At 44.0% G+C, this 12,063-nt stretch overlaps 1 protein-coding gene and 1 long non-coding RNA gene across 4 annotated transcripts in view; one reads left to right on the forward strand and one right to left on the reverse strand.

The window, feature by feature from the left end:
* COL5A1 (collagen type V alpha 1 chain) overlaps positions 1 to 12,063 on the forward strand; it is a 184,275-nt gene that overhangs the window by 22,363 nt on the left and 149,849 nt on the right. The window lies entirely within an intron of this gene.
* Positions 8,795 to 12,063, reverse strand: part of LOC308468089 — a 30,764-nt gene continuing 27,495 nt past the window's right edge. The window contains exon 4 of the long non-coding RNA XR_013981462.1: positions 8,795 to 8,908. This is a non-coding gene — a long non-coding RNA (uncharacterized lncRNA). The remainder of the gene's footprint in view (positions 8,909 to 12,063) is intronic.

The following is a 12,063-nucleotide window of genomic DNA, read 5'->3' on the forward strand; positions in this document are numbered from 1 at the left end:
TATTTGTGTGCAGTCATGAGCAATGTACATATTTTTGCAAGTCACTTCTCTCAATATGAAGCATTTTTGTAGGTTGTATTCATAGACACACACATTTAACTGTAATACATGCACACAAACATTTAACCTTAATATATGCACACTTAATTTTTTGTAAATTCTGATTGGAGAACCACGTTGTTAAATTTGGACAAGGGCTAATTTCAAAGGGTACCTGTGTATCAGTTCACAGATTGTTTTGGAGACTGCAGATTTGATAGATCCAGAATTAAACATCAGCTGAACCAAATTCATTCCTCATCCCTGGTATGGAAAAGTTGTTGATTATTTGGGAGTGGTGGTGGTGGAGAGAAATATATCACCAGCTAAACACCGTGATATACTGATATATCAGGATGTCTAAAATAAAGATGGAGAGGCATTGGCTGGCTTCATGGTTTTCCCTGCATTGCAATTTTTGCATAGCACACACACACATCATGATTCACAATATATCGCCAGGTCAAAAATTATAAAACCGGTATCATGATATAGACTTGAAACCAGTTTGTGGCAATGATTTGCAATATATCACCAGGTCAAAAACTATGAAACCGATATCGCAGTATGGACTTCAAACCGGTTTTGGACGATATATGGCTATATAGCCCAGCCCTATAGCTCATGTAGTTTCTAAGCCAATCTGATGTGAGATATGGGGAGCTGTTTCTGGTGGATTTTTAAATCAAGGCTTGGCAGATGTAGGGGAAATGGAACCTCCAGAGGCAGGGGATGTATTACTTTGCATTCTCAATGTGACTGACAGATGATCAGTGACAATCACTATCATGGGCTGTTTGGAACCTCTTGGAGCAGAGGTAGATGGGGATCTTCTTTTTCAGTCACATGCCCTCCTGGGCTATAGGGCTGGGTGATATCTGGGCGATGTTTTCAACATTGTGATCTATCACCAGCTAAACATCGCAATATACGGAGATACCGTATTTTTCCGTCTATAAGACGCCCCCATGTATAAGACGCCCCCTATTTTGGGGGACTCAGATTTAAGCAAATGGGGGAGGGATTGCCCCCTGTATAAGACACCCACTAATATTTAAGGAAAAAAGCCTAGTCTTATACATGGAAAAATATGGTACATGACAATGTCTGAAATAAGGATAGAACCAGGCTTTTTTTCAGGGAAAACTCACGGGAACTCAGTTCCAGCACCTCTCAGGTGGGCGCCATTGCCATTATAAGAGAACAAGGGAGGCATTTGTGGTGAGTCCCAGCACCTATTTTTCTAGAAAAGGAGCACTGGATGGAACTATGTAGAGGTGAACAGTAGGGGTGGGTAATATCTGGTTTTCAACATGGTGATGTATCACCAGCTAAACGTCCTGACATATTGATATATCATGATATCCAAAATAAGGATGGAACCATGTAGATGCATTGTCTGGCTTCACAGTTTTTCCTGCATTGTGATTTTTGCATAGCAAACACACACACATTCACGATATATTGCCAAAATTATGAAAACAATATCACAATATGGACTTTAAATCGATTTTGGACGATATATTGATTTATCGCTCTGCCGTACAGGGCTACCTTAGAGAGGTGGACAGGGCCAGAAGCAATAGTATAAAAAGCAACAGGTGTGACCGTTATGTTTTGCACAGTAAACTGTGCTTCAACCACACCTAAGTTAGAAGGGACATTCCAAACAGGCAAAAGCAATCAAGAGGAGAGAGCATGGAGCAGAGCTGATCCTAGGGATGTCATGGAGTCTGCCCTGAGAATCCCAAGCCCTGTATAGGTTAGTCTGGAAGTTCCTCAGCTCTGTCTTAAAGCCTCTGGTCAGCCTCATTAGAAGCAGAATGATAAATAAGACTGGACTTTTTTTATAAAAAAAAATCTGTTCAGAATGATTTAGAATCCTGTATATTCATGGGAAGCTAAACCTTGTACCTTATCAGTATTTTCATAGAATTTCAGTGGACACTCGAGTTGCGAATGTGATCCATGCAGGAGGCACATTCGCAACCCTAAGCGGCGTGTCTGCGCATGTGCAGGTTGCAATTCGGCGCTTCTGCGCAAGTGCAAAGCATGATTTAGCACTTCTGTGCATGCGCAAGCACCAAAACCCGGAAGTAACCTGTTCCGATACTTCCGGGTTCGCCGCGGTGTGCAACCCAAAAACGCGCAACCTGAAGTGTCTGTAACCCGAGGTATGACTGTCTAGACTTTGAAAGGGACCTAAAGAGTCATTTAGTCCAATCCCCTGTAATGCAGGAACCACATCAATTTGTTCTAAGAATTAATTATTATTATTTATTGAGTTTATATACCGCCCTATACCCCTGGAGGTCTCAGGGTGGTTCACATAAAAGATAAACATAAAACCACAACATATATAATCAAAATAAAAACAACCACCTAATAACACACACATACACACCAAATTAATTGTGTTTCAGGGCCAAAAGCCTTTGCAAACTGATCTTCAGGGGGGAAATGAAAGCAAAGAATCATAAACTCATAGAGTTGGAGGGGGTCCCAGGGGTCATCCAGCCCAACCCCTGCAATGCAGGAATCATAACTAAAGGATCTCTGACAGATGGTCACCCAACCTCTATTGGAAATGAAAGTGCATTTAAAGGTGTTGGAAACTGAGCATTTGTTCATAAAAGACATAAAGTTCAAATGTGAAATTTTCATACGATCTTGGGGTGGGATCTTGGGTGTGTGGAATCTGCGCAAAACAGAATGGAATGGAGCAGCGTGACGGAAACAGGATGGGATTCTACTGTTTGGTCCATCCTTTGCTTATGGAGCTGCCTGTTCTGTTGAAGTGAGTAGCAGAAAAGGGTGGATTTTGCAAGTTAAATTAAAAACCTGGCACCCTAGACCAGGGAAACAAGTCCAATGCTCATCTGCAGCAAGAGAACACCGAGTCCAAGTAGTTTATTTTGCACACAGATTGGGTAAAAAAACAGCCTAGATTGTAAATCGAAATTTCCAGTCATTTTCTGTTGGGCAGAACTCCGTCACTTGACTTTGCTCCCTGCATCTGTGAAATCTAAAAAGTGGTGGTTTTTACCCGAGGGCAAGCAAAGCTGGAAAAAGGCTTTGCTTGTTAAGCGTGAGTTTTTCATTTGATTTTACAAAAGTCAGTTTAAGCAGTGGAGGCGGCTGCCAGCTCCCTCTACAGGTTGGCGGTGTCAGCCAGTTTTGTGTTTCACACACAAAAGGTGCCAGAAGTTCCCTGTGAAGAGTCACTCTGGGCCATGGGAGTGCCTGCACATCTGATTTAACATCCTGTCTTTGAAAGAAAATGCATAAGTTGGGGGGGGGCCTCCCAGACTTAACAGAAGTAAATAAATAAATAAAAGGCTTCTTCATGCCGTGATGAAGTACATAGTTAAACTGTGGAACTCCCACAGAAAGTAGTTATTGCCACCATCTTGGATGGCTTTAAAGGGGGATTAGACAAATGCATGGAGGAGCATTGCTTGCCACAATGCTTTTGAACACCAGTTGTTGGTAAACGCATGAGGGGAGAGCTCCTCTTGTGCTCAGGTCCTGCTTGCGAGCGTCCCATTGAAACATCTGGGTGGCCACTGTGAGAACAAGACGCTGGGCACTTTGGCCTGATCAAAAAGGGCTCTTCCTATGCTTCCTGTATTGCAGGGGGTTGGACTGGATCAGTAATGGCCAAATTTGGCCCTCCAGCTGTTTCGGGACTACAACTCCCATCATCCCCAGCTAACAGGACCAGTGGTCAGGGATGATGGGAATTGTAGTCCCAAAACAGCTGGAGGGCCAAGTTTTGGGCATCACTGGACTAGATGATTCTCAGGGTCCTTTCCAGCTCTACAATCCTATGATCCTGATGTGGTCCTGGTCTTTTATCCAACTTGAATCAGATAATCCAAAGTGTTTCAGACAGGGGGTGTCTTTCCCAGCCCTCTCTGGAGATGCCAGTGGGAACTGAACCAGGGGCCTTCTGCATGCAAAGCAGATGTTCTTAACCACTGAGCCAAGGCCCTCCCCGATTTCTCTAAGTTTCTGCATGGCTGAGGAATTTCAAGGGAAATCAAAAGTTTTATGCCTGTATGAAATACTCTTTCAGTTTGATTCTGGGTTTTAAAAAGAGTAGTTTCGGTGGTGCAGAAATATTTCCTGCTTGATCCTTGCAGCGAATAGTCACACCGCATAACAGTGATGTTACGAATAAGGACAATTTAGATTTGGGGTAGGATCATCACAGTTAGAGATCACTGGCAAAATACTGAGTTAAGATTGAAGGCTTAGGCATTTCCAAGGAAGGAAAAAGTTTCTGTTGAGGCTTATGGATTTTTTTCATGGGGGCAACTTGCAATCCCCCTCATGCATCTCATTTAAAATTATTCTCTGCCCAAAAGGACAAGCTGGCCCTGTAATTTTATATTGTTAGCCATTTAAACTGTCTTTATGGTTAGCCTCTTTCCAAGGTATAGAAGATCATCTTTATTGTACCCGTAGAATGACTCTGAATCCATCCAAATTGTAGCTGTGGGTGGTCCTTTTTCCACTCAACACAGAACTTTCCAATTAAGTCAAGGTGTCCCCTCCATGCCCCCTGGTCCTGATGGACACTTCATTAAAGTCTGCTTTTCACCTTATTTCTTTAACCTTGGTGGTCTAACAACAGGCATAACTACAGCCAAACATTTCCCTTATGTGGACTGGTTTGTTTGTGTCCTTTTGATTCTGACTACATTGTCAGTCAATAGGATGTTGGTGGAGGAAACAGGCCCATAGCTGTATGGATTCTGAGAACATCTAGATCCATCCTTCAGCATCTGATAGGCATGACGTGGTCATAGGGTGGAGGCCTCCATGCTATCAGGGGCACCAACTCCATAGATGCAGTTACTCTCCCTCTCTCGTGATGCAAGAACTCATGGGCATTCAATGAAGCTGAATGTTGGAAGTTTCAGGACAGAGGAAGGACTTATTCACACAGTGCATAGTTGAAATATGGAACTCCCACAGGAGGCAGTGAAGGCCACCAACCTGAATGGCATAAAGAGAGGACTGGACAAATACAGGGAGAAGGCTGTCAGCGGCTACTAGCCACAATGGCTCTGTTCCACCTCCACAATCAAAGGCAGTCAATGTCTCTGAATGATACCTGTTGCTGGAAATCGCAACAGGGGAGAATGTTGTTGCTGCTGCTGCACTCAAGGTCCTGCTTGTGGGCTTCCCTTTGTGGCATCTGGTTGGCCACTGTGAGGACAGGGTGCTGAACTAGATGGGACATTGGCCTGATCCAGCAGGCTTTTCTTATACGGTAATTGATTGCCTGAAAATTGCTTTTAAAACCGGGCAAATGATGCGGGTGTATGGTGTCTACAATTCATATGAGCTGCCAGCTAGGAAAGGCAGGTTCAAATCGTGCAAGGCTCTCCCTTACAGCTTCAGGCATCCCAGCTGTAGCATGGGAACAATGGAACATAAATATTAATGTCATCTAGAAGGTGATCGCATTTATTCTGGCACATACTTTCATGGCTTTTTGAACTGCTTTTCTAATTCTTAAGAAAATCTAAAGTAAGAGTAAGCAAATCAGTCCCCCCCCCCCACATGTATCACTTTAACACACATTCATCCATATTCTCTCCTATTTCTGAATTAAAACTTCAGGGTTTCTTTTTGGTTGTGGTGGTGTATTATCCACATGAAAAATTATTTTTAGGTGTGTATTCCCTTAAAAAAATTAACCATCCTTTGAAATTTGCCTGCTTCCGAGTTTTGCAGTGCAGTTCTCCATTCATTCATTTGATTTATATACTTCCCTTTATCATAATATCTCAGGGTGGTTCACAGAATAAAATGCAGGGTAACAAATAAATAAATAGAACAGCAAAACAACCCCCACCCCGGTAATGTGTACAAAACTGCATATCCTTATGTAAAGTGTTCGTAAAAATGCATACGTTACCGAAAACAACACTTTGCTGCCTGTACCCCTCCATTTCCCACTCCTGGCACTGTTCCAGGATCAGCATGGACTGCTCATCCATTTTCAGCTTCAGGCGCACATCGCTCCTAGCCTTCTCTCCAGGAAACACAGATCCCACAACTGACACCAGTGTTACAAAAGCTAGGTGCCGGCCCCTCTCTCTATCCTGGGCGGTGGCAAGAGCCCATGAGGTCTCAGGCACACACCCAGGGTCCATGTCCCTTTGGAGAATGGAAGACACGGTGGAGACTGTCATGCTTTGAGAACTATGGTTTATTCACCAGTTTACACCTTCAGTTTGCATGGGGGGAGTGCAGATGTTACTGCATACACATTTCCAGAGGCTGCACTGAAGGCAACCTTTAGGCTGCCTCCCTCCAAGATGGATCTCAGCTCTTTCCTCCCATTCTTCTTCCCAGAAAAACTTTTTCCTGTCCCCTCAAACACTCCCCATCACTTTGGTAACCTTTCAAACCCCTGTCTCTGTTCATACCTGGGAGCGGGGGTGGGGGATGGGGATGGGCGGAGAGTTCTCTTGCATTGGCAAGCACCCACAATGGGCCCTCAATGGCCCTCTATTGTTGCCTTAATGACCCTGGCTTGGCCAATTTACCCAGGAATTCCTCTGCAGCTTATATTTCTCCCTTCCCAACCCAAGCAATCACAATCCTAGAATTTATTAATTTCCAGGGTTTACCCTTAATCTTTATTTATTTATTTATTTATTTATACCCCACATTTTTCCCTGACAGGACTCAGGTTTGCTATTTTAGGCAATCTTGCTTTGCAATTATGTGTATATTAGAGGAAATTGCATTTTTAAAATGTCCTTGGAGAAATCTGCAGCAAAATGCGCAAAATCAATCAATCAATCAATCAATCAATCAGAGTGGTTTAACAACAATTATATTTAAACCATGCAAGAAAAACACACACATAAAGAAAGTTAAAATTGGAAATCAGCTAACCATTATGGACAGATGTATTCTTAATTGTTTTATGAATTCTCATGAAGCTTTTAAAAAAATAATAATCTCAAATTGGTGTTGAAATGCAGAGAACTGAACTGGAAAAAAAAGAGAAATGGGGAGAAATGGAAATTGACAAATTCACTGCTCCCCAATTCTGAGTATGGCTAACAATGGATCTCCCTCTCCCTCTCCCTCTCCCTCTCAATGTCCTATCTATATCCCCGCATACTTCCCTATCTTGTCTACCTCCCTATCTATCTCAGCCATTCTGATTGCAATTTTTCAGCCTTCTGTATCGCAGCATCTTCTTAGCATATAATGCTCAGTTCTTGTTGGAGCTAAGTGGAACGAAGCAGGCAGGCAGTTGAGGAATTTGGAGGGGGGGCCCTTTGCAATCGTGGTTATGAGGCCATTCCAAAGGTGAAATTCTTGTAGAAAGTCCCCCATCTCCTCTCTGGCTTAGCAATGGAGCATTTTTGTGCTGTGGAATGTGGCAGTTTTCCCAGAATGACTAAGCAAGCAGGGATCTCCCAGATGGCCTCTCCAATGGTTGGTCTCTCTCAGCCACTCCATGCGACACTAAACCTCTCTCCTCCCCACCCCTAAACCTTGCAACTTGAGCATCTGCACAAAATCCAGGGAGCGTTGCCTGAGCTGGTTGCCAGTGAACTCGCTTACATTTGTTTATATTTATTTATTGGTTTTATATCACCACATTGGTAAGCCCAAGGCACAACTAATTTAAAAAGACATTTCACAGAATCACAGAGTTGGAAGGGACCGCGAAGATGATCTAGTTCAAACCCCTACAATGCAGGAACCTTTCACCCAAAGTGGGGCTCAAACACACAAACCTGAGATTAAGCATTTCATGCTCTACCAACTGAGCTATCCCACTTGGCAAAAATGTCTGGAAGCTGAATGAATGAGCAGTAATACAGCAAGTGCAATTCAGTGTAAATAAGTGTAAAGTGATGAATGCTGGGGCAAAAAAACCCCTTAAATCTATTCTCATGGGGTCTGATTTGACAGTGACAGACCAGGAATGAGTTGGGGTTGGGGTTGTAGGGGTTGGGGTTGTAGGAAATATTTACTTCCTCATTCAATGGACATCCAATGAACAGAGGCTGGGTGGCCATCTATCAGCGATTCTTTAGCTGTGATTGCTGCATTGTGGAGAGCTGGATTAGATGGCCTTAGGGGGAATCCCTCCAGCTGTACAGTTCTGTGGTTCTATACCATCACATAACAGCAATGGGCCCAATCTTTGTGGTGACAGCCTGGAAGTGGTCCTAGTAAAGACATTCTGCCCTGCTGAGCATAAGGATTGTGGAGGACACAGGAGAAGCTTGGATTACACCATGGGGCTGCCATCGACAGACCCTGATTGACAACCTTAGTCAGTGTTTTATTACTCCATTTCTTGTAGGATATCGGAAACTGTCTTAACGAAAATGGTGCCTCCTGATTAGTGGGCCTGCTATTTATTTATTTTTATTACATTATTTTTCAAACCAGAAAACGTAGATGACAAAGAGTCAGAGAGAGAGAGAGAGAGAGAGAGAGAGAGAACACATTTCCTAACACGTCGCCAACTGTGGCAAACTTTCTGTATCAGCTTAAAATCAAAGTTTGTTTGTTTTTAAAAAAGGGAAACTCCATATCCAGATTTAATGAATTAACTGAATTAATGAATTAGCCAATATTCCAAAAAGAAAAAACAGGAAACACTTTAAAAAAACACCCAATTGCTTGGGATTTATTTAATCTGAAGACATCTTGACATTTTACCTTGGAAAGACAGCCCCTGCCACATTCCATAATTGTGATTGCTGGATTGGAGTAATATCCATTGAATTCCTTGTTCATGAAACACAGATAAAAAGTTACCCGATTTGCCCTTCTCGGATTAAGGGTGCAGACGGTAATTCTTCTGTGCACCAAACTGAATATATGAAAGAACACATATTAAAATGTTTTGGGGGGAGGTGCGAAATGCTTTCAAATATGTGTTTCCCATATTTTTTTAAGAAATAATTTGCAGATCAGTGCAGAAATGGAATACAATGGAATTATGGATAGAATCATAGAATTGTAGAGTTGAAAGGGACCCCGAGGGTAGTCCAACCCCTTGTTCACCAGCTAGTCTGCTCCACTGTTGATAAAAAGGGGAAGCTCCATGAAATGGAACTAGACATAGCTGTAGGAAAAACCTAAGCTTCCTGAAAAATCTCCTGTTTTTATTTAAAACCAAACTCAAGTGGCTAGCTCTCATGGTTACAAAGATGACTACATGATTGTTAGGTCCTAACTGCCAGCTAAATTAGAATAAATCATGCCTATGTGGTTAATTTCCATGACATGCCTGGAATTTTATTCATTTAATCCAAATTTTGCACAGTTTAGCTAAATAGCAAACAGATTCCTTTGGGCTCAGTGCCTGGCTGCTAAGACGTCGCTTTGCCAGAAGGCAATACAATGGGTAATAGGTTAGTGCTGTGTCAAAAACTTATCCTGGGCTTTTCCTCTTTCACAGAAGCCTCTTTCACAGAATTGCAGAGCTGGAAGGGACCATAAGAGTCATCTAGTCCAACCCCCAGCAATGCAGGGACATTTTGCCCGATGCGGGGCTTCAAATGCTCCATCAGTTGATGAAAAATGCTGCCTTCAAATGTTATCAATGGGGAGAGAAAAAATGCAGTGAAATTCTCATGGGCAGGGTTCAGGATTTTTGTGGCACTTACTTTTGAAGTGACTGAGTAGTGTTTGTGGGTGCCTTTTATTTCTGCCTGCAAATCCAGACTCCCTTGGAAGGTGGTGGACTCGCCTTCATTGGAAGCTTTGAAGCAGAGGTTGGGATGGCCATCTGTCATGGATGCTTTAGTTGATATTTCTGCATTGCAAGGGGATTGTACTAGAAGACTTCAGCATCCCTTCCAACTCTGCAATTCTATGGTTCTATGGCTGAATGTGAATTTGAACCCTGGTCTTGCAGTCCCCACACTCTGACCACTACATGACTCTGGCTGTCATGAACACAGGAGGGGCATGCTTCCATCTTCCTTTTACAACCTGCTGAGCTGAACTTGGTTTAACTGGGCAAATAGCTGAAAAGGGGATTTGATTCCACAGGAGATCTTGGCTTCAGATATGCTGGCAAGTGATGGCTTGCTATACCAGAACAGCGAGGGAGTTTTTGGGGCAGAGATGCCATTGCAAAATCTGTGGTGCATTGTGCCAGGTTTTGATATTGAAATTCTAGCCTGTGGTTTGTTTGGGCTGGTTGAGAGCCATGCTTAAACACACACACACACACACACTTGGAACAGAAGTGCACATTCCTCCTCCACAGCTGGTTCTAGCCAATGGTTGAATGGACTATAACTTACATCAGCTCCAGCCAGTATATCTGCCTGGAAATCGCCAGGTTGAGGGAAAGGCTCTGCTAGATGCCATGTGTGTATGCAGCCAGGTTGAGCTCTGTCACATGTCATGAGCTGGCATTATGAGGATGGAAGCTGTATGTTATTGCCCTGCCCTGCCATACCAGTTCAGTAGCAGTTGTTAGAGGGAGAGGAGGGGTGCTCTTGTGCTTGGGTCCTGCTTATGGCATTCCCATTGGAGAATCTGGTTGGCCATTGTGAGGACAGGATACTGGATTAGGCCAGCAGGCCCTTCCTATTTCCTTATGTTCTGTAATTTAGACACTTGGGGCTGCCCCGAAAAAGGCCCTGTCAAGCATAGATTCTAGCTGGAAGATTCAGGACAGATAAAAAGAAAGCCCTTCATGCAGCACACAGTTAAACTATGGAATTTGCACCCACAGGATAGCCACCAATTTGGTTGGCTTTAAAAGAGGATTGGACAAATTCATGGAGGAAAAGGCTATCAATGGCTATTAGCCACGCCAGCTGTGCTCTGCCTCCATGGTTGAAAGCAGCTGTGCTCCTGAATACCCAGAGCTGAGGGTGATGAAACAATTGCTGAGATGGCTAGAGTGCCTGTGGTGGAAAATTCATTCTGAATCTGACCGGACACAGGTTAAGAGCTCAACATTGAGCCTACCAAGTGGTGATAGCGATGGCACCGCCTCTATTGCATCTGCAGAAAACAGCAGCACGAGTCTCTTTCAGATGGTTCACAATTTAGCGAAACCACCCGCATCATTGGGGCCTGGTAAGGCCCCCAAGATCTCCTGCAATGATTTTTGCAGATAAAGTCACTCAGATTCAGAAAGAGGTAGACTCCACTATGGGAGCAGGGTGGGGGCAGGAGAGTGCTAGAGTCCTGTCTAGTCAAGTTGTGTGGGATCATTTCCAATCTGATACCTCTGAGGATGTGGACAGGCTGCTTGGACGAGTGAAACCCACCTGTCTCCTTGATCCTTGCCCATCCTGGATCATAAAAGCAAGCCGGGAAGAGCTGGGCAGTGGGCTCTGCAGGGTGGTGAATGCTTCCCTCTGTGAGGGAGCCTTCCCAGACACGCTGAAAGAGGCGGTTATTAAACCAATTCTTAATAAAAATCTTTGGACCCTGCCGATATGGCCAACTATCGCTCAGTCTCAAGTCTTCCATTTTTGGGCAAGGTGATTGAGCGGGTGGTTGCGGAACAACTCCAAGCACGCCTGGAGGATGCAGACCATTTGGATCCCTTCCAGTCAGAATTCAGGCTTCACCATGGGACTGAAACTGCCTTGGTCATGCTGGTGGATTATCTCTGGCGAGCTAGGGACAAAGGTGAAAGCTGCTTCCTAGTTCTGCTGGATATCTCAGTGGCCTTTGTTACCATCGACCACGACATCCTTCTGGACCGTCTATAGGGGCTGGGAGCTGGGGGCACTGTTATACAGTGGTTCTGCTCCTTCCTCCTGGGCCATGTCCAGAAAGTGGTGTTGGGGGATGAGTGTTCAGTCCCCTGGACTCTCACTTGTGGGGTGCCTCAGGGTTCCGTCCTCTCCCCCATGCTTTTTAACATGTATATGAAGCCACTGGGAGAGATCATTAGGGGGTTTGGGCTGGGTGTTCATCAGTATCTCTTTTAAATCAGAACCAGTCAAGGTGGTGAATGTCCTGTGTGAGTGCCTGGAGGTGGTTGAAGGA

Source organism: Podarcis pityusensis, assembly GCF_964106645.2.
Source record: "Podarcis pityusensis genome assembly, chromosome: Z".
NCBI lineage: Eukaryota > Metazoa > Chordata > Lepidosauria > Squamata > Lacertidae > Podarcis > Podarcis pityusensis.